The sequence below is a fragment of the Schistocerca americana genome, chromosome 8, assembly GCF_021461395.2.
Source record: "Schistocerca americana isolate TAMUIC-IGC-003095 chromosome 8, iqSchAmer2.1, whole genome shotgun sequence".
In the NCBI taxonomy this organism is placed as follows: Eukaryota; Metazoa; Arthropoda; class Insecta; order Orthoptera; family Acrididae; genus Schistocerca; species Schistocerca americana.
The window spans coordinates 115960829-115984584 of NC_060126.1; the positions used below are offsets into that span (position 1 = coordinate 115960829).

Below are 23756 nucleotides of genomic sequence, written 5' to 3' on the forward strand. Positions count from 1 at the left end.
CAGTTGCCCTGTGCTGTGGAGCTGCAAATTTGTGACTGAGCTTTGAAAAGCGCGCCGCAGATCGTACCGTGAAGCAGTCGCCCTCCGTTTTGGTGGTAATTGATGCTTTTTCTCGATTTACTTGGCTTATTCCCAGTAGAAGTGTTACTACCAACGTAACGATCTCTCACCTTACTAACATCTTTTCTGTCTTTGGGCCTCCAAAGAGTTTGGTCAGTGATAATGCGCCTGCTTTATGTCGAATAAGTTTAAAGTTTTTTGTTTCGGGAATAGCATTAAGCATATAAACATAACACCGTATTTTCCTCAGGGGTCCTTTGCTGAAAGCGTGAATCGCAATTCAAAATCAGCTCTAGTAATTTACCATCAAGTTAAACCGAGTAGGTGGGATGCTAATTTGCCCTGGATTAATTTTGCGTTTAACCCTGAGGTCCATGAGGCACTGAAGGCTACTCCGGCTTCTCTCTTGTTTGCCTATCCTATCAATTCGCTTTTGTCTAATTTTTGGCAACTCCAAGATTTGCTTCCTGAGCGGGTAACCCCGGGGTTGATTAGAAGAAACTGGAATCGGGCAAGTCGCAATATAGCGGCTGCTCATGGTCGCCAGGCCGTGCGGTACAGCCGCAATAGGCGCTCCTATCAAGGAAAACCGGGTGATCAGGGCTATATTAAGAATTTTGAGGGCCGAGGAAGGATTGGAGGCTGAGTAGGGAAGTTTAAAGCCGCTTTGTAGGTCCACGCACGGTGCTGCGTGTGTTGGGGCCGGTTAACCCGTTAGTGAGACATGATCAGACAGGTAGGGAATACTGAGTCCATTTGAGCGAGGTTAAGTCCTGCTGAAGTGTCTTCGAGTTTGGGCGACTGTTCTAGTTTGAAGGGAAGAGGTTGAGCCGTAGTAGCTTTGAAAAGCGCGCCGCAGCGCGTAGCGTGAAGCAGTCACCCTCTGTTTTCTGGCGGTGGCGCCGTTATCGCAATTGAAGGTTCCGGTGTCTAGCGGGAAAGGAGAAACGTGGGTTGTTCGCATGGGTTTAAGAAGTGGCTGTATGGGCTCTCGTGGAGAACTGGCAGTCGGGGCATCAAGAAGCGACTTCTCTGCGCGGTGCTAGAGGGACAGCACGCAGACCGCGTAAGCGACGCGAGCAGCGGCTCCGTGGTATGGGGGGTTAACTGCTCGTCGCGAAAGGAATCTTCCTGAGCGTGGGTCCGCAAGGGGTCTAATTTGCAGTTCGACCGTATGCTGTCGACCGGCGAGGAGGTTCTGAAAATCGGCGCGCCTTCCTGTGTCCGTTGAAACGGCTGGCAGCGGGCGGCTCGGCAGAGCATTTGGAGGGGCTGCGTTGGTTCAGTCCTGGGAGTCGTAACGCACCAGAAGTTGAGTATTGATTGTTAACAGATTTTATGAAACAAAATTTTGAAAAACACAGCCCTCTGTCGCGAACACTAATTGTGTTCGCGACTGAGGGTTGTGGTTCAAATGGTTCAAATGGCTCTGAGCACTATGGGACTTAACATCTGAGGTCATCAGTCCCCTAGAACTGAGAACTACTTAAACCTAACTAACCTAAGGACATCACACACACCCATGCCCACGGCAGAATTCGAACCTGCGACCGTAGCGATCGCGCGGTACCAGACTGGAGCGCCTAGAACCTGTCGGCCACTCCGGCCGGCCGAGGGTGGTGTTTTTCAAAATTTTGTATTATACAACAGTCGCTGATTAACAGCCATCTTAAAGATTTTATGAAGTTTAATTCAATTCAATTTACTTATTCCTGTTAATTATACCAGCCGTATATTTTAGGGGTTTCCCGCCATTCATTCTCGTCTGCCCACACGCGGGAAGGTGGTAATATTAGAAACTGTGGTCGGTTTGTCCTCTTTTGAGGACGAAAAGGGGGGGGTGGGGGAGTCAGAGTAAATCTATGGTTCGTGATTCGGATTGCTTCTTTCCCCTCCCAGCTTACCTACGGGTTATTCGACTGTTAGCCTCTACCATGTCTGTGAAAGTCTATGGCACCAATGGCTGTACTGTTTAAAATGCAAGGCACTAAGACCTGATCCATTATATCGCCTGCCATAACTAGTATTACTAGACTCACGTGCAAAAGGTACTCTAAGATAGAAGAAAAATTCCTTTTACCGCGTGGTAAGAACTAGTCAATTGCATAACGAATTCCTGTTCATCTGGAAGCTGTAACTTACGTAAATTTGTGTTTATGTATATTTGGCTATAATCAAGCATTGGCTATAATCAAGCAAGGTTGTTAATGTACGCGGCAGTGGATTTTTTTATATTGTTTCTAGTCAGCAAAAACTGTTGTGTGTGTGTGTGGTTCTTTTTCAGTACCTTTTAAGGCTTTTACTCAACGTGCTTATGTGATTTGTATAGGTAGTTGCTTATTAGTGTGTTGTCTTGCCATGCAAAAGTTTGCCATTTCATTACGGGTAGAAATTGTTGCCTTGAAAGGAGAATGTTGTAAAAGTTCGCAAGTCCTACCTAGCGAGCGTAAGTTAACTGGCAGAAATTTATAAAATTTGTCCCCCCCCCCCCCCTGGGTGCATGACTCATGCGTTTTGGTTTTTCTATTTTGAGAACTTTTGTAAACAGGATTGTCTTCATATGTTGCAGACAAGTTAGATTCTGCGCCATTTAATGAGCCTGAGTGAGGCTGTTGTGGGCGGCCGTAGCTACGGCTGTTGCAACCAAATGGGAAATTTGTCTGCCCAAAGGTGAAGTCATACATTCAAATTGTGAACGGAGTGAAATTCACCTGTAATTTAGCTGAGCTTGAAATATTATGCAGCGTCGCGTTGTTTACGTTAAATCGCTTGCCTATACTTGCCTTTTACTGGAGTGAAATTTTTTATAATAATTCAATAATTTAAAGGTCCTTTCCTATCGTAAATTGTGATTGTTTTTTTTTTAAATATCGTAAAGTTTTGCAACAAATTTGAAGAAAGAGTGTTACTGAAAATTGTGTGTAATTTCACCAGTTATTCCTTGGCAGCTGCTTCCACTTTACATTTTGTGTATTAATTGTGATTAATAACCTTTGGTGAACCAGTAGTAATATTACGGTTCAGTGACTATCGTCCAGTTGAGCTGCTGAAATATGTAAATATCTTGTATCTGAGCCACTGAAATAGGCATCTATCGTTTTGTTGAGCTGCTGTAACAACTGACTATTGTGATTCTGAGCCAATGAAATAAGTGAGCTCATGTCGAGGCTCCGAGCGATTGACTGTTGAAATGTGATGAGTGTGCAGTTTATCCGTTGAAATATGAGTTTATTGTGCGGTTGAGCCACTGAAATACATGACATGCAGTTGTCCTATGCAGTTGAGCAGCTAAAATATGTGACTATCGCGCAGTGGAGATGCTGAGATACGTAACTATCATGAGGTTGGGACGCTGAAATAGGCGACTGTCGTCTGGTTGAGCTGCTCTAGTACCTGTCTGCTGTGATTCTGATCTGCTGATATAAGTGACTTTCAAGTGGAGATCCCATGCAGTTGAGTTCCTGAAATATGTGATGACTGCGTAGTTTGCCCATCAAGATATGTGGTTACTGTGCAGTTGATCTACTGATAAACATGACTATCATGGAATCGCCATGAGCAGTTGAACCGCTGAAATACAGTATGTGATGCATTTGAGCTACTGAAATGCATAACAATCATGGTGTTGCTTTACTGAAACACTATCGCCTGTGTGAGCTGCTGTAGTACGTGACTGCTATGGCTGTGACCCGGTGGGATAAGAGACAATCGTGTGGTGACTCGATGCGATGGAGATGCTGAAATATGTTATGAGTGTGCAGTTTAGACATTGAAATATGTGACTGTTGCGCAGTTGAGCAACTGAAATGCATGAAAATCACGCAATTAAACCGCTAACAAGCGGTTGCCCTGAGAAAGACAATTAAAAATACAGAAGAGGATTAAAATTGGGCTTGACCCTTACAATCACTGTTATTAAACTCGGATGAAAAGTAAGTTGATTGATCTAAACCTATCTTTAATCAATGATTAATTGAACCTGCTTCTCAAGCACTGACAGTGACAATTTGATAGTTTATTTCCTTCCCACTTTCACACAATCACAAAGCTTTCACTAGTACCGGTTTTGCTCAATATCAGCAATCTTCAGAAATTACAACAGGAAACATGTGAACCATATTACAAATATGGAAATAAAAAATCGTATCTATTGTGCTTGACAAAGCTTATTTTCAAACATAGTAAAGTAAAACATTGTTTATACTCTAGGATCAATCAATAATAAGCATTGCCATATTAACTAAAAGGCTAGTATTATGCGTGTATATAGGTGACATAAGTTGTACATCGCCCCTCTTCCCACTCCTAGCGCCAATAATGCACATGACCTCTATATGTGGCTGCAAAATATGAAAACAATTTTCTATGCAATTATAATACTGCATATCATTGTCAATTTTCCTATTAATTACGAGTCACATTCCAGTATGCCATTTTCCGCTGTCCTATATTCAGAAATCCTTATCTTCTTTCGTTTAACTTCACTGACTCGCACTATATCTACACTGAGACTTTGTATGTCCGTTTCCAGGTTTTCCAGTTTGTCTCTTTGAAAAGGATACGGTCGATTTCTTTCCCTATCATTTCGTAATCCAAACTTGTGCTCTAACTCTAATGACAGTCTGTTGACAGGACATTAAACTCTAATCTCCCATCCTTTATTTCTTCCTAGTTATCCTACAACGTTCATTCCACAATACCATTCGTAGAATGTTAACCTTTCGTTCGTCATGCAGTTTCTTTTCTCATCGTGCCTCCCTCTCGGCAGTCCCTTCACACAGATCCGAATGAGGGACTAACCTGGAATCTTTTGTCGATGGAGAGAGCATTACGAAACTTTTGCGAATTACAGGCCACATGTCCCTGGGGATACACGTTGTGTGTCTAATGCATTGGTCTTCATTGCCATTAGTATCCTCATGCCGTTGATAATTGCTGATTCTTTCACCATTTAGCGGCAGTTTCCCTTCGCAAGAAGTTGGCTGAAACTTTGCCCGATTCCCGGCCCTCTTTGACAAGGCTACTGGCGGGAGTGGGGTGGCTCCTTACGCTGGGATGCTTCAGCTGTCATTACTGATTATTTTTATTTTATATTTTTAAAGGTGGTGGGTTCACGAATCCGCATGGATCACATAAATATTCTGCAGAGTGTAGTTCGGCGGCGTGGCCCCTTATCAAGTGGTATTGATGGAACAGATAGAAAAGATTCAAAGGTGTGCAGAATGAGAGAGAAATGTAAAACAGGCGCTAAGAATACAATTCATAGGTAGTGGACCATGAGCAGGTGGCAGATTTTGTTGTACCTGGTCCGTGAGTGTAGTGGTACTGGTCCAGCAGGTTGAAAATGATCTGGTCGGCCGCCGCCAGGTACGAGTCTGAGTAGGCGCGCTGCTCCATTGAAACCAGCGCCTGCAACACGCACGGTATACGTATATTGTAAAGGCCAGTTTACACGGCGACGCTGGGTTGCGCCACTCGTTGCGTGGAATGAGTTGCACGCAGATGGTTTCATATTTGACAGTAGACACGGCAAAACCGGTGTACACTTCAGTTTCGTCGTTTTGTGGGTTCCTGAGTCGTGTCTGAAATGAAAGTTTTGGCAGCTGCACGTCGCACCAGTTGTGATGGAGTTAAAGTTTGTTGCGTGGAATCGATGCATAAGAGAAAAATAAGAAAGTGTTTCGATTCGTGACTGGATGAAGAAAAGACGTCAGCTCGGTTGCTCAGCATCCTTGATGAAATTATAATGGAAGACCCAAGAAGTTGTTTTAATTACCTTAGAATATCGCCAGAACTCTTCACGTTTCTTCAAAGAATAAAGATACGTAACGCATGAAGCACTGTCACCAGAACTGAAACTATACATTTCACATCGCGTGCGTTACAATCGAGAACACTCGGCATGCTATAAGACGCGGTTTCTGTGGTGGTGACGCTTTTTCATTAACACCAATAATTATTAACATTAACAGTAATAATTATGAACATTAACAGCAGTAATTATTCGAAGCAGGTCGCATTAAGAGGAGAATGGTTTGCAAACTTCTCTGTTGAAGATAGATCTGTACAGTGACAATGTCTCAAAATTCAAACATATGTGAATGGGGAGCACTGCTGCGACGTTTTAAATAGATGAACATTGAATAAAGAATGCAGCTTCTTGATTTGCGTAGCCTTCTTTCCAATCAACAATATTGCTTAAAAAAAAGAGTCTGCTAACTCGAACGATGGGATTTTAGGGTTGTAGACGAGAGCATTTCCACAACTAGAATTATATTTGCTAGTATTTTTCTTAATTCACTTATATATGTGCTCCTAATTCAACAAATTTTGCCCTGCAGCTCAGATATTGTCAAACTATACGTTCCTATATGTTATTATCCCACGTGAAGGCCTCAGGAACAGCAATATGTTGCTTATTTTTGTAGTCAGCATCACTAAAATCCCACACGCACTATGCAAAGCATATATATCCAAGAAGCGAACATTATTCTCCATTCCCTACGTCATATTTCAGTTTGCCTACACTTTACGAAGACACATAACCTCAAAACTCATGAACTAGTGTCGCCAAAGTTGGAACATGCCGAAAGTGTTCAGTTTCACCGACGAGTTGCACGAACGCACGGCGCGCATGCGCAGTGGATGGTAGCGCAGTTGCCTGCAAACTAGTGTCGTCGGGTAAATTAGGCTTAAGATGTGTCGGATTGTACTTGATCGACAATGTCATTTGTCCTGGACTGGAACTCTGAATGTGCCAAAGAAAATAGCCTTTTTTATTTTCATTAGTTAAGAAACGGGTGACTGCCCCCCCCCCCCCCCCCCCCCCTTGTGGCAAAAGACCCACGACAAACCGCCTCAAAGATGCAAACACAAATGAAAATCTTGAGAAGGTTGGCGATTACAGATGTATGAATTTGCCATTTATATATGTGGCATCAGGTGCATGTTGCCTGGTGTTTCGGCAGATGTTTGCAGCTCCGTTTTTTAAATGTGTGAGTGGAGTTTGCCTAAACAAACGCTGCTCATCACGTATTTCATGCGACGTTAAGTGTGGGCGAGAAGCATCTCTTTGTTTTCCGTGCCAAACAAAACGATTTCTAAAACGGGTTTTACGTGCCAACTCGGTAGAGAGCTGCCAAATTAGTCCAGTGCGATATTCGTGTTTTCGATACGCTCTAACAGGTGTTGTAAATCACGAGGAATAACCAGCACCCGGCAGCGATTGAGCAGTACTGCTACTGCATAGCGCTACCAGTTAGCGCGGCCCAGAATGAATGTATGTTTGTGCATGTATATGTTTCTTCCAAATCTCCTCCTAAAACACCGGATCGATTTCAACCGACTTGGTTCACGTATGCTGTGGGGATGAAAAAGAAGCGTAGCCCGCGACGCGTGAGCTCGCAGATTTTATTCACCTGGTATTTGAGAAAGAGAGACTTAGCGACTCGTTACAAGCCTTGCAAATAATTACATAACCCTTACGAAATTTTTTCTCTCTGGCAATCCCTGCGAAATGATGAAAAGAAGAAAGTTTATAGCTAACTGCTACTGCTACTACTGAAGTACCGAATGAGGCATAACGCTACAATTTATTACTTCTTTACTGCTAACTGCATTCGTGAAATATTATTCAGGAAGTATGCTCATATATCATTGAATGTAACTGCAAAATTATATCATTGTACGACAGGTGGTTCAGGAGATATGATCGCATAAACAATGAGATGCTTGAAAAACTGCCGCATCATGCATCTACTATCTCTATTCGTAACATATTTAGGAGACATTAGCCACATATGCCGCTAAATGCACCTACAAAATTATATCATAAACACTGAGGTGCTTGGAAAATTCCGCATCTTGCATAAAGTTTTACTACGTTTATACTTTACTACTAATTGTAAGACGGTTCTACAGACGACTCAAGTTAAGGAAATACCTGCCGCCTGGTAGCACTTCTGACAGATTCCAACTGCAAGGGACAACTGTCTGTAGGCGAACACAATAGCCATGTGTGGTGCTACGAAGAAGCGTATACACAACAGCGTTGTAGACACACGAAGCAGTTGCATCCGGCGTACAGATACTGTCCAAGGTTTCGTTTATAATAGAAACTTGCCAAAATGAATACGCAGGCATGCCGGGCTTGTCAACTATATAAACGTTACAATTTCAGCGGAGCTATGAACATAGTTTACTGTGTTATTTTCTAAAGAGCTACAGCAAAGATACACATTTGTTTAAATGGATCAATAGTTGTTTCTATCATTCACTGGGACCATTTAAACGAGCTGTGTACAAATCAGCTTAAATCACATTCCTGTCAAGTTTAGTTTGGGAGCTGCAACCCTTCAAAGGTACACGCTGTACATTACTCAATGCGCGTTCTAAGGCTACGGACACACTTCCGTTCTCTGAAGCTAGATGCTCAACATCAAAGCAAGCCACAGTTATAAGAAGTGTGGAGTGGCTGGTGGAGGCTACACAAAGCATCTTTTTCTGCCAACGTCAGACGAGAAGGCGCAACCTCAAAGTCAGACGCTGGTCGGATAGGCCGAGGTCCAATACCTACCGCCAACAGACGCTGTTCAGATTACGTTCCTACCGGAACTCAGTAGTGTGTACAACAAATATAGTAAAGCGTGGGTAGTGAAGTGTCAAATTACAGTTGTTTCGATATGTGCAATGGAACTTGATACCGAACGTATTATTTTTGAAGTTCAAGCTCGACATTTTTATATGGACATTCAAAATGTATTATAAAAACAGACAAAAAAGAAGAGATGATTGACGAGTTTTGACATCTAGTGTTGCTGGTGAAGGTTGGGAGAAGATAGACGGAGAAGAGAAAGAAGCCTTGGGTAAGTGCAGTAAAACATTTAGTTATGCTATTATAAAAACATCAAAAATACGTGAAACTAAATATTTAAATTTTATGAAAGGTATCTAAATTACATTTGCTAAGTCAAGTAAGTACCCTAATTCACAATATATATGTGCTTTATTAACTTATAGAGTCTTATTGTGCCAGCAGGGTTTGCTTATCCGTTTTGCCAGGATATAGAACCTGCGGTTGAACAGAAATATTCAGCAAACTGATCTCTTGTGTGTGTTCATTTCACGGTCCCTCTTATCCCCGAGGATGGAATGCTGGGCAAAGAACATGATAACGTGTTGTCAAAGTTGTACCAATCGTTTTCCCTCACAAAGTTGTGCAGTACGCAAGTGGCCTTAACAATGATGTCAACCAAATCGATACTGATGTCAATCGGACTGTGGAATATACGCCATTTGTTCGTTAAAATACCAAATGCACAACCACGTACCGCCACGCACTCGATAAATCGTCGTTAAAATTATTTTAATGTTAGTCATGTCTTGACCGGCGTACGATCTTACAAGATTTTCACACAGAGCAAAAGCTTCATTTGCCACAAAAATATATGGCTGTAATCGATGTTAAGTGCCGTAGTGCTTAGAGCCATTTGAGCAATTTGAAGAAGAATCAGAAGAACCAATCCTGTCACTTTTTACATATAATAAAATTCCAGAATGAGAATTTCATTCTGCAACGGAGTGTGCACTGATGTGAAACTTCCTGGCAGTTTAAAACTGTGCGCCGGACCGAGACTCGAACTCGGGAGTTCGAGTCTCGGTCCGGCACAGTTTTAATCTGCCAGGAAGTTTCAAATAATAAAATTAGTAATAAAACTTCTCTTATCTCAGAGTAATTGATAGTTTTTCTTCATACCTTACGCAACCACGCAATCAAGTGATTCTTCTACTAATAGTGCTCGACACATTAGATAGCAGAGTTTTGTATGACTCAATCGACATCGTGTAGTACTAAAAAATTTTTTCAGCGTTCTTTTTAAGTCTGTTGTGTAGCAAATCAAATTTTCCTCTCTCTCTGGTCTGTCCTTAATTATTGGATGAATCCGAAAACATCTTCTTTGTCTATGTCGTCTCCGTCGAACCAGCAACAATGCAGCACATATTATTTTTGCAGATGGTTTACTTAATGCATTCATTTCTATATGTCAATGCTGCGGTGTTACCCAGGCAGGTCTGAAACGCCGCTGAGCCGGTGTGATATACCTGGCTGTGGCCGCCAGTATTTTATCTCGCTTGAATCTCACCTTGATGCAGCTTGATACACATGAAGTAGCATACGCTACAGCAGTGGAGTGAGGTACAAGCAGCAGATGGTACATTATGTTCCATTCCCGTGGGAGAGTCCGCCAATTGTACGGAACTTGTTTCTCATTGGTCGGTACATTCGGGTGTTAGGTGCCAAAACGAATAACTTCTCCTATTAATTATTTCTATACTTTGAATTGTATTTAACGGAGTTTTCAGTATGACAATCTCTCGTGGTTACCCTACGAGTCTATTTCACTAGTTTTCAGAAATATAGGAATAATGATATTACAACCGAAGTGCTTCGGACACCTTCGGGTCGCTTTGGAGCGCCTGCGAGACGAAGTACTTCGGCTGTGCTAGTCATTCTGTTTCGGTTGTTCCGGAGGGCCGGACATGTATCTATTTTTCGGACAGACATGTCGTACTCTATATCGGAAGTTGTCAAAAAGTTACCGTACTATTAAGGGAGTTATGTCGAGAGTTGTGGAAGACAGTGTAAAACATGATTATTTAAAATATAAACAAACAGGATACATTAAGGAGAGGTGACGCCTACCATCATTGTCAGCACTACAGATTTTGCCCTCTGTAGATACACAGACTAACCTGGGCAAGTGGCATCCCACAAAAAAAGCACAAACGCAGGTTCAAGTTCAAGATGATAGCATAGCAGCCTACGCCGATGAAGATCCCACGACCGACGAGCTGTTTTATGCGCTGGGGACACAACTTCAGAAGACGACAGGTTGGTGAAAAGAACGGTTAGGGACTCTTACTCAATCTCTACACATCTCTCCAGCTTCCATATCTGACTTCAAACATGACAATTTATAATTCACGTCTTTGGACGCTAGGACACATTGCATTGCATTGTGGCCACCACCAGGCGAATTTTGAAGCTGCTCCGTTTGGCGCTGAGCATCCAGAATTAAAAAAAAAAACCGCAAGTGTGGCCGTAGTCTAGAGGTTCTGTGAACGAGATGTAACGTTACCGGTGTCACGGAGCGACAAACTGTCCAAATGCACTGTTAGACAATCTCCGTACACGGGTTGTATACGTGACAGATCAAACAACGCTAACAAACTGATTTCATTGTGCTGCACTCAGTGAAATGGCTGCGAATCAGGACCTTGAACTAATGTGGGGAAACATCCAGAGCTCAGTTAGGGATACAGCAAAGGAAACACTCATGGGAAACATAGTGGACAAGAAGATCTGGTTTGGAAAGGAATGTGCAGATGCCCTGGAAAGGAGGAAGGAAGCCAGGTGGCTGAAGGGAACAAATCTGGCACAGGGTAAAGCACAGTTTGAGGAGGTCCAAAAGACTACACTAGCAACTCTGAGAAGAGCAAAGAGGAAAGACATAACCGATAGCATCATTGAAGCAGAAACAGACTTCAGAGTATGAAAGACTAGGGAAATGTTTCTGAAGGTGAAATACCTCTGCAAAGGCCATCAGGCCAAGCAGAAATTTGTCAAAGATTCCCACGATAATATCCTGACGAACGATAGCGACATAGCTGAGAGATGGAAAGAATACTTTCGACAGCTGCTAAATTGTGATGAACCCGAACTGAATTTGATTTCCTGTACCCAATTACAGCCGATGCAGATGATCCCCCACCTACCGTAGATGAGACAAAAACCAGAATCAGACACCTTAAGCAGAATAAGAGTCCAGGTGAAGATGGAATACAGACTGAAATGATCCTAGCAGGAGGAGAGAAACTTGCAGAAAGAATACGCCTACTGATACAGACAATATGGACCAAAAAAGAACTACCAGCAGAATGGAAAACGGCTCTGATTTGTCCAATACATAAGAAGGGCGACAAACTTAAATGTGACAACTATCGAGGAATTGCCCTGCTTAATGTCTCCTATAAGATCCTGTGCAATTGCCTCACACATAGAATTCAGCCAGTGGCAGAATCGATGATTGGGGAGTACCAGGGAGGTTTCCGGCCAGGACGGTCAACAGTAGATCACATCTTCAGCCCCGGCAGCTCACTGAGAAACTGGGTCAATATGGTAAAGATTTGTATATTTTATTCGTTGATTTTAAGAAGGCCTATGATTGTATACATAGCAAGCGCCTCCTCAGCTGTTTGGCATGGCGGAGAAACTCATCAATCTGATAAAGAACTATCTGAGCGAAACACGCGCAAAGGTGAAGATGGGAAATCGCGTGACTGAGGAGTTTGAAACTGTGACAAGACTCAGGCAAGGAGATGGGTTGTCCACTATCATTTGCCCTCGAGAAGATCGTACGTGAGACCTTCCAAGAGAACGAAGGGATTGAAATCGAAGGAAAGGGACTGGCATACTTAGCCTATGCACACGACATCTGTTTACTCTCTAGGTCGGAAGAGGAGTTGGAGCAAATGACCAAAGCGCTAAAGGAGGTTGCCAGCAAATTTCGACTAAACAGAAACGAAGCCAAGACAGAGTAACTCGTTATGACGCGTGGTCATTGTCAGACTGCTGGTCATCTACAATGACTGCAGGTTGGGGACTAGTCCTACAAGAGAGTTCACTGAGAACTCGTCATGTAAAGCAGAGATCAATACCAGGATACAAGCAGGAAACCGATCTGCTTTGGTCCATATATCTCAAGACAGTTCAAGATTCGACTGTACAAAACCCTGATCCGGGCTGTTGTTCTATATGGCTGTGAGACATGGAGTATCCGGAAACATGACCTCCATAAGCTCCTTGTTTTTGAGAGAAAGCTTCGGAAGGTCTTCGTTCCGGTTCTGGATGCAGATATAGGGGAATGGAGGATCAGATACAACCAAGAGCTTGAGGATCTATACCAGCAGCCCAACATAGCAGGAACTGTCAAAGCCAAACGAATGCAGTGGGCCGGCCATGTGGCCCGGATGGAGGATCATAGATGGCCTCTGAAGCTCCTGGATTTCACACCTACAGGAAAGAAGAAGCGTTGGAGGGATGGCCTCCATGAAGATTTAAACCAGGTGTCAATAGATGTGGACGGATGGCAGATCGCAGCAAAGGACAGAATACAGTGCAGGAGGAAACTTGTAGAAGCGAGCGGTCCACGGCGCTTGATCACGTAGTAATAGTAGTAGTAGTAGTAGTAGCAGTTGCGAACATCGAATGAAGGTGGCGTACGCGTGTCAAATCACACAAACTGTTTTCATTGTGCCGTGGTTACGAACATCGAATGAAGATGGCGTACACGTGCAGCGACTACGTTGACATGTTACTGAATGCCGACTCGATACCACTGAAGCAGACATGGCGAAAGTCCAGAGATACCCTAGGGAAGAGCTCCAGTAGCGATTACGTTCTTACGCGCTGAACAACGACTTCGGTAGACAGACAGCTTGGGAACGGTCAGCTGTAGCAGAACGAAGAGTTACAAGAAGTGAGGAGGCGGAGGCGTTTGTCAGCTGCAATACACCACAATTCCTATGTCAGCTTACGAGACGTTGCTGCGGTCGCTGGTGTCAGTCTTGCATCTGTGTGGCGTACAGTACAGGGTCACAGGTTCCACCCGTACCGCCTGTCACTGCCCTAGGAGCTGCATGGGAATCTGAGAGCTACTTTCTGTGAATGGGCTTTGTGTAATTTCATTCCGGAATTCTTACAAAGTGTTATGTTCTCTCATGGCTATTCGTTCACAAATTATGATGCAGTGAATCGTCATAACATGCTTTCCGGGGCTCAGGCAATCCTCAGTGGGTACGACATGTCGAACATCAACGTCGGTCGTCTGTTAATATATGGTGTGCAATCTTTGGGAGTGAAGTCATCGGCCCACACTACTTCAAACGTACACTGTCAGTTGAGATGTGTCGGTCTTTTACAATAGTTTGGGTGCTCTCCTTGAGCATCTGTGTCTAGACATCAGAGTCCACATGTGGATGCAGCACAATGGTCACCCATTCCATTCTGCGCATGTTATTGTGGGAAAACTAAACAATAGATTCCCTGGAAGGTGATTGGGGCACCGTGGTCCTCATGAGTGGTTCGCACGGTCGCCCGATTTAGCATCGGTAGACTTCTTTTGTTTTGTTTTTTGGGATATCTAAAGATCGTGTTTATGTCACTAAGCTCACAACACCAGTTGATCTAAAACGGCGCATCGAGGAAGCGTGTCGCTCTGTACCAGTGACGTTACATCCCTTAGAAGGTGCATTGCGTTATGCATTCAGGCACAGGGAGACACATTAGAACACCTCATTTAAATCAACATTCTGTCGGCAGAACATCCATCACCACTCAGTGACGTATTATGTACAGTGTGTGATATCCGCCCGTTGAACTTTACCGGTTGTAGCTCCCAAACAAAACGTGATAGTAATGTGATTTAAATTGATTTATACATAGCAGGTTTCAATGATTCCAGTGCATGATAGACAACAACTATTATTTCATTTAAAAACTGTATATCTTTGCTGTTACTCTTTGGAGTATAACACAATACACTATGTCATCACTCCTCAGAAAGTGTAACATTCCTAATACTAAACTAAGGCACTAAATTTTCCCGGCACATACTAGTTGGGAAGTTACAGAGGCAAATACTTCTACTGAAACATCTTATGACAAACCCGACATGCCCGGGTATTACACATATACACACACACATCCAAATTATGCGTTTGGTACGTAAATACACCGGATAAAAGCTTAATCACTTTGCCTACCCTCCACAACCCCTTCAGGAGACACGACGCTAACAGCCTGGCTCTAGTCCCTATTATGATCTCATTTTACCAAGAAGAGAGTGTACATATTTCTTCTTGTGTTTCATACGTAGCTGAAGCCACTAATTGAAGGCTGGATCTCGCAGACGTATAAAATTTAGGAAATCTCTATTGCTATCTTTGGCATGCTGTTCGGGATAGTCACAGAAAAATTGAAAAGGTACTATGACCGGGTGATGTAGCGGGGCAGGAAAGGAGCCATAGATTTCCTGAGTATTCCTCAAATATGAATGTTTGCGTGCCGCCATGTTGACATGGTCTCTATCTTGTTGTCAAGTGGTAGTGTATACACGTCATGAAGGTGTAGAAGAGAAGGAAACACTTGGTCACAAAAAAGTTGACATAAACTCTCTGCTTCAGTTTTACGGTAATCCAAATGAGTTGGGACAAGTCATACTACGGTAAACACCCCCAAAACATCATACAATCAATTCTGGCCTGAACTGCACTCTCCATATACCACGGTTTAAACTCCTTATTGGACCAATGGTGCAAACGAGGTCTTACATCTGGAAAGAGGTAACATCTCGGCTCATTTGACCACATCACACGCGTCCAGTCAGCTAGTATCCAGATTCTGTGTCGTTTCACCCACTGAAGACCTGCATCTTTATGTGACGCTGTGAGCAATGGCGTTTAGCAATGTAGGCTTACGTTACAGAAAATCTTCAGTGCTCGCAGTTTCGTGTGCAATAGTTTCCTGGAAACTCTTTGGGATGGACGTGCAAGCACTGGCAGCTATAACTCCTGTCGGATTTGAAACTGGCCCTCATTGAGAAAGCATGACATTGGTCGCCCGGCCTATTACGACGACCTGATACAGTGTTTCGTGCCTGTGCTTGCGCACACGTTGACAGTCCGAACTGATACACCAACAAATCAGACAGTCTCCATTGCAGGTACGTATGCAACACTTCACTTCCATGATCTGCAGCAGCGTTAGAGTGTTACATGACCACGCGATCACTCAAAGAGAGAACTAATATGTTTTGCCTGTGGACTTATTACGATAAGGATCAACTTTGAGAAAACATTTTGCAAGGTGAATACCACCTTTGATGACTGCTGACAGAAATCAAATGCTAAAACGAATGTTTTTTACACTTTAAGACTCTAAGCACTATGAGACTTAACATCTGAGGTCATCAGTCCCCTAGACCGAGAACTACTTAAACCTAACTACCCTGAGGACAACAAAACACATCCATGCCCGAGGCAACATTCGAACGTGCGACCGTATTAGCAGCGCGGTTCCGGACTGAAGTGCCTAGAACCTCTCGCCCAAAACGGCCGGCTACAGTTTAAGAAAGAATACAATTGATTTCGTGTTCCGATGTGTAACTGCTGGTGAGGTGCGGGAATAGCTCTCCGCGGCAGAGATGATATAAACAACCGAAGTAATGTGGGTGATTTCAGGCTTTCTCGGCGTATTCCAATGATAAAATCTTATCGACTGATCACCCGAGAATAGTTTATCACTAATCAGTCTCTGCAACGCCCAAATCGAAAAGTGGATTTCTTTTTTTAGGAATGTTTATCGACTGAAATTCCTGGTATGCAAACGTATATCTTCTAATTGGTTATACACGGCATAGACTATATAAGTTCTGCAGACAAACTTGAAGAAAATATCAGTATGTACCCTCACCTGCAAAAGAAACTGTTGTCTCTGATCAGTACACTGTATACATCCTAAGTTACTTGAAGAAATACAGCAAACAATGAATTTTTTTACAGATTTTTTTATGCCGAGAAGCATTTGGACTTTCAGTCACTTTCATTAACGGTTTCATCTAAACAACATTTTTGTCGACTGTTTCTGACGCTGCAAATGGCTTGTACAAAATAATAGGTTCTTAAGGTCTGTATTATGCAATGCACAGCTGTAACGCTATATTTTATTACAGACGATGGATTTCTGTTCAGGATCAGCCCATCATCGGGTCCGAAAACTATCTCAGCTAGGCATTTGTGTAACTAGAATAACCGTTGTGAAACGTACATTGTTCTTAACGTTCATTAAATCTGTACAGCACTACCTCGATACAATATTTTCAAATAATAGTTCAGTTAGGCACCACGTCGCCGACCATAAAGTCTGTGATATTTCGAACACCTAGAAAACAGCGTATCACTTTTGTAACATTCAGTCTAGTTAACATACCCTGCTGGTCGGTCACTACTTTATTAGGCACATAACAATTCTCGTAAGCTGTTAGAGTAGCTATTGTATATGATTAATCTGAATAAATCATTACTTGTAAAAAATATAGCACGACTCATTACTGTACCTACAACGTGCTGCATATTAAGCATGTATATGCCACTAATCAGTTTGTTTTTAGCCATAAAGACGCATTCTGAGAGTTTTAAGTTTGCAAGCACACTATTTGGTCACATGGCAAACGCTGCGCTGCATCGGACAAGCTAAAAGAGTTTGTGCTATTCATAAAAATGTGAAAAAGGAGTTACAAGTTACAGAATAAACGTATGTACCCATGTTAATCACACGTAAGTACATAAATTGGAAAATTTAGTAACTACATAGAGCATCATAAATGGAATAGATTTCTCACACTGGTTGTTCTTATCTTTCATTTACTCTTTATTTTACGCCATCTCAGTGGTGTAGATATTTTCAAGCAAAATGTTTAAACTGATAACTAAGTGTATTTAAGGTTCCAGTCACATAATTGCATTGTCTGTACATGTTTGGTTGGGCGTGAGTGCTGCAGCCATGATATTCAGTTCGGTACAAACAATAACACACAACCAAGCCTTGAGATCTTGTGAGGTGGCATTAACAGTGATTTATTTTATGTTTTGAAGTACATAAGTATTGATTTCCTATTTCTCTGTAAATGAAGTTTCGAATGGCAGTCAACAAGACAGCTCTAAAACTGGAACAAGAGGACGTGTAATTAAGCATCTACGAAATTTGCCACTGACGAAGCTTTCAAACGACGAAGGCGAAACACTTGTGACACACAGGAAGTGTTAATAATCAACACGACTTTTCCAGCTTTATATTGATCTATGATTTGATACACTGACAGTTCAAGTAATGCGTAATGAACATCATTTTTTCTACTAGTACTCTAAGTATGAACATAATTATTCCTCTCAAATTGTCGTGGATTCCACAGGCAAAGAATGAATGAACTTTTTTCAATGAACGTGGGTTATTCGTGTGGTTTCTAGTGCGCACATCGTAAAATGATACAAAAAGTCCTTATCATCAACCTTTTTATAAAATTAACATTATTTTTTTAAAAAAAGTATTGTAACAATTTTAATATGTATTTGAGCTACTATTTTAATTACTTCTAATTTTGATGGCAATGGTGGAAGTGGTTAGTACGTATTGTAAAAAAAAAAAAAAGCACGAAATAGGCGTACTTGTTGGACACGAAATTTGTAAAACGATGTTCGACTGTGTATGAGAGGAGGAAGTCGATTTTTCCTTTAGGGAGATAGTAATAAGTCTTAGGCAACAAAATACAAAGGCACACATTATATCATCAAGCTGTAAAAGTTTAATGAGTTAGTTTTGTAAGGTACTCATATGTTTCCTGCTGTTGTCAGTAATTCACCTTTACTGTTATGCGACAAACATAAATTAGCGCATTCCATGAGTAGTGAATAAGATTCTTTGTTTAGTTTTGTCTGTGGTTGACTTTCTAATCAGTCTGTTGCACAGTTTCTCAGAGAATGAAATCTGTTATCGTGAATCTGGGAGAAACTACGTGAAATACTTTATTTTGGAGATGGAAATTCATTTAATAATGTCTTAATATTTATGTTAATAGAGACGATTTGGGAGGAATTTTAAATGTATGTTTATAGTTTCTTTGCAATGAGAGAATATTGTAATTGTTAGAGTCTTCTTATGCTGTGCGGCAATTTTGTCAGTAATCACAGTTAGATTTCTCAAAAACTATTTTCTTTACAGTAAAACCTAGCTTCGTGATTCATACTAAAGTTTTAAATTTTTATCGTGTGTGCATTGCACATTGCGCTACACGAAACAGCAGATTGTTTCTGATAAAAGAAGTTTAGAGTAGATTATCTTTACCTGCTGCATCTGCTGATTTGTATTCGCTTTCGAGACCGTCAATATTCCACACACACAAAATCAGCATGTTGAGCAAGAGGTAAGTCACTCTTATTTCAGGGCAGATCTCACCTCGCATTCTTGTGCAAGCAGTGTGTAGTCAGGATTGTCAGCAAGTATGTTAGTTTTTAGTGAACAGTGTTGCTAATTTCAAACAGTTATTTCCTTCCGAGCAGATCAATATTTTATTTTTAAGGATGTTCTTAGTCTAACATTGCACTTCATATTATGCATCGTTCATAATGTCTTCCGAAACTGAGTTTTAGTTATATTGTTTTCATTGAGCACACAAGTAGTTTCTTTGACATTTAATTAAATTCATTTTATTTATTTCAAATTTTGTGTTTCGTGAAGTTTAAAGTTTTATTTCACAACTCTGTTTACATGCGCAACACAGAAACATCCAACAGTCAGTTTTACTAAGCAGTTGAATACAATACCTAAAGTACGCGTTATATGAGGATAAAGTTTTCGAAGTCAGCGTGTTTGGTTCTGTCACAAACAGACAAAATTTTATAGAATGCTTACAGATTCAAGACTCACTTTTGGAACCATCACGTTACCTTCCTTCTGGTAATCTTATTTAACTTTGTGTTCTGCCTTGCGGCAGGTCTTGTCATGGGGGAAGCCTCGTCAGAGAGGTCCACCGCATGAGCGTCTTGGGAAGTGAGTCCAGTGGTGGTTTCCCGTTGCCTTCCACTGATGATGATGAAATGATTATGATGACAACACAACACACAGTCCCTGAGCTGAGAAAACTTCCGACCCAGCCGGGAATCGAACCCGGGCCCCTTGGCGTGACAGACCGCCGCGATGACCACTTAGCTATCGGCGCGGACATCTGGTAATCTGGGTGATGTCAGTATAGAACAAGAGCACTTTGATCATCATATAGAAGTGATGTGCAGTCTAAGCCAGGACCACTGAAATACCAACGTCATGGGAGACTACGGTTGCTTACTGTATTGAGACGTGCGACAGACAATCCATGGGAGGAAAACGGTATTATCATCTATGAAATACAGTGTTTTTGTGTATTCCATCATAACGTAAATTTATTCTTTTTTATGTTATTTTATTTTTTCACCACTAGTTTCTAGTATGGCTGTTCTCAAGCGGTACCTGTATAAAATCAAGTCATTATGAATGGAGCGTATATAAATAGTTTCGCTGGTAGTGTAAATACGATTTATTTACATTTATGCAGTCTTAAACATTATTTATGAATTCGGATGATATTTTGCTTTGCCGTATTGTAGTGTAGGATGTGGGTGGAGAGAGGTTCGGGCTGGGGTTGTGCAGGCTTCGACAGTCAATAATATTTACAGGTTGCGATCAAAAGGTAGTAGGACTCAATTTCTGTATGCCAGGCAAACCAACGCACAGAAGGCCGACCGTATGGGCGCCGTGGGGAGGGATGAGGGATTTTCACGAACAGAACTCGACTTTCCGCAGTCACGTGCGGTTCTGTGGAGGGTGATCACACTGTTTCTCGTGAACCGCTGTGAGGTAGTGTCATCAGGCGCAGCATGTAACGGAACCTCGAGCAGGAATTTTTCGACAATATTGTTACCAGAGGTGAAATCTGTTGTTTCCAGTACGAACCGGAGACGAAACACCACAGTTCGGAATGTCACAAGAACACGTCTCGTCGTCCAAAGAAGGCCTGTAAGAGTAAGTCCAGGGTGTAAACAATACTTCTACACAAATGGTATTTTTTTATCACCGTGGCGTCGCCATTGGGAATCTGTACTCCTGGGGAAACCGAGAACGCACAATTTTGCGCGGAAGTGCTTGAAAGTTGCGGAAACGAGTCAACAGTGTGCAACCGGACATCACCATTCCTGGAAGCTCCATCACGACGAAAAATCGCCGTGACACATAGCGCTGTTGGTACGGGAGCGACTGGCTCAGTACGGCGTTTCTACATTGCCCCACCCCGCCTAAAGCTCAGACGTGGCTCAGTCGGATCTCGTCCTCTTCCTTGGCCTGAAACAAGACTGAAGGGATTAAGTTTTGATTACCAACCACTCTCTCCATCAATTAGTCACCGCTAATGACATTGCTACCAACCAAATAAATTACTAACTATGCACAATCAGTAATTTTCGTTACACTCCCACCGTAATGGGGTCTGAGCACTATGCGACTTAACTTCTGAGGTCATCACTCGCCTAGAAGTTAGAACTAATTAAACCTAACTAACCTAAGGACATCACACACATCAATCCCCGAGGCAGGATTCGAACCTGCGACCGGAGCGGTCGCTCGGCTCCAGACTGTAGCTCCTAGAACCGCACGGCCACTCCGGCCGTAATGGTTACAAATTACATTTATATAGCACTCGCTTTGATCAGACAAATGGAAACCCAAAGTGCAGGCAAACACAGTTGACCTCAACACACTGCAATGTGCATACGATCCTTCCGTGTGGAATATAACTGCAAAATCGTTATACTCAGGGAACATCGCTTGCGCACTTCACTGTATGCTGCACATAGGTTGAATAAATTCAGCCGACCTCATCTCATCTCTCCTGTCGGTCATCTTCTGGAATCGATATCTTCTCTTCTGGGAAAAACACCAACTGCCCTAGCTGAGCGGTTATAGGTGCTCCAGTCCGGAACCGCGCTGCTGCTACGGTCGCAAGTTCGAATCCTGCCTCGGGCATGGATGTGTGAGATGTCCTTAGGTTTAAGTCGTTCTAACTCTAGAGGACTCATGACCTCGGATGTTGAGCCCCATAGTGCTCAGAGCCATTTGATCCACTTTTGACCAACTGCCCCTCCTGGCACATTGTGTCCATACTCTGTGGTCAGTCCCGCATTTACTGCTGGCGGATTCCAAGTATTGGCTCCTTACTGCACCAGCTTTGCAGCAGACTTTGTCCTCATTGCCTGTTCACCGTCTGATCACCAGTTACACACCCACAGCAGCCACTGCGACGCTTTTGGCCTGCTATGCCATTTCAGAGCCGCGCGGGGTGGCCACACGGTTTGAGGCACCATGTCAAGGATTGCGTGGCCCTCTCAAGCAGGAGGTTCTGATCCTCCCTCTGGCATCTGTGTGTGTGAGTGTGTGTTTTATTCTTAGCGTAATTTAAGTAGTGTGTAAGTCTAGGGACCGATGAACCAAGCAGTTTGGTCCCTTAGGAATTCACACACATTTGAACATTTGCCACAAACTACCAGTTCAGGCCCGGCGACACCCGTCGACTCGTCATCCAGTTTCACTACAGTAATAGACAGAGGATTCCCATGATCTCATTCCATCTCCTACTTTGCTGTCCACACCTCTAAGCACAGTACACTTCCTTCAACCTCTGTCACGACCACCACCACCCAGCACAGCCACCCATCGCTTAGACTGTTAACGACACACTGCAGACCACTTGATTGTTCCCTGTGGTCATCGCTCTGGCTTCCAGGAGATGTTTCACACTGCAAATAGAGCAGGTGGCTGGCTCAATAGTTCGTGCTGTGCAAGCTCACTTCGACGCTAGCTTTGCAAGGCCTTGGCAAAAGACATGCTCTAGAGCAGAAGTGCGGTGTGCCGCGAATGTTAAATTCACGGCACAGTATATTTTAGGTAATGATACAACAATAATTTAGATATTATATATGTGAGAGACATTCCATATGATTACATTTTACTAGCTTCAGGCTGTTTTCAGAATAATTTATGAACTGAAAAGAAATTTGTGCAAGTTGTCAGCAAGTTTTTTTAAAAAAAATTTTGATCAGTTTGTTTCTTTAAAATGTTACTTGGATATTTTTGTGAAACATGTGCAGATCTCTATCTCCTCTAGAATGATCATACTGCTACCTTTTCCTTCTAGGGGCACTTGAAAGATCATTGCTTATGTTTACTGGTCTCTAAGATGTATAAACTTGTAGCTCTGGTGGAAAAGATACAAAAAAAAAATGCTCTTCATGCGTCTTCTTCTTCTTTAGTTGCGCTACAGACCTTGGTGAGCCTTGGCTTCTTCAACGATCTTCCTCCACACTTCTCGGCTATTTGCTGCTCTTTTCCAATTCCGGACTCCCACACTAGTGAGATCCATTGTTACGTCGTCAATCCATCTTCTTCTAGGTCTCATTTTTCACCTAGCTGAATGGATCACATCTTTCATCATTTTCTTTGGAATTCTATCATCTGCCATTCTCTCCAAGTGTCCTAGCCATCGTATTCGTTGTCATTTCACAAATTTTACTATTCCCCTATCTTGCATTAACTCTTGTAATTCTTCTTCCCTTTTTGCCCATAGATTTTGCGTTGTATTTTCTGCTCAAGGGTTCTTAGTGCCTTTTTATCATGTTATGTCAACGCCCATACCTCTGACCCGTATGTGATAACTGGGCGGACTACGCAACTGTATTTTAGCAGGTCTTTTTCCTTGTAACAAGGCTATTTCTGAAAAGTTGCATATTTGCAAAGTAAGCTCTGTTTCTTGCATGTATTCATTCCTTTATAGCCTTTCCAATACTGTTATCATTTGTTATTAGCACTCCCAGGTACCTGAGCATTTCCCACTGATGTTTAGGATTTTAAGGGTTCTTCTGGCCTCAGATTGTGACATTACCATATATTTTGTTTTTTTTTTTTATTTACTATGAGACCAATTTTAAGGCTTCTGTTTCCATTGCCCGGTATGTTTCTTGGAGTTTATTGAAATTTCTTTCTACTATAGCAATGCCAT

The 23756-nt window shown here is 42.4% G+C and overlaps 1 long non-coding RNA gene across 1 annotated transcript in view; it reads right to left on the reverse strand.

The window, feature by feature from the left end:
• LOC124546012 overlaps positions 1 to 23756 on the reverse strand; it is a 49714-nt gene that overhangs the window by 308 nt on the left and 25650 nt on the right. The window contains exon 2 of the long non-coding RNA XR_006967655.1: positions 5364 to 5469. This is a non-coding gene — a long non-coding RNA (uncharacterized LOC124546012). The remainder of the gene's footprint in view (positions 1 to 5363; positions 5470 to 23756) is intronic.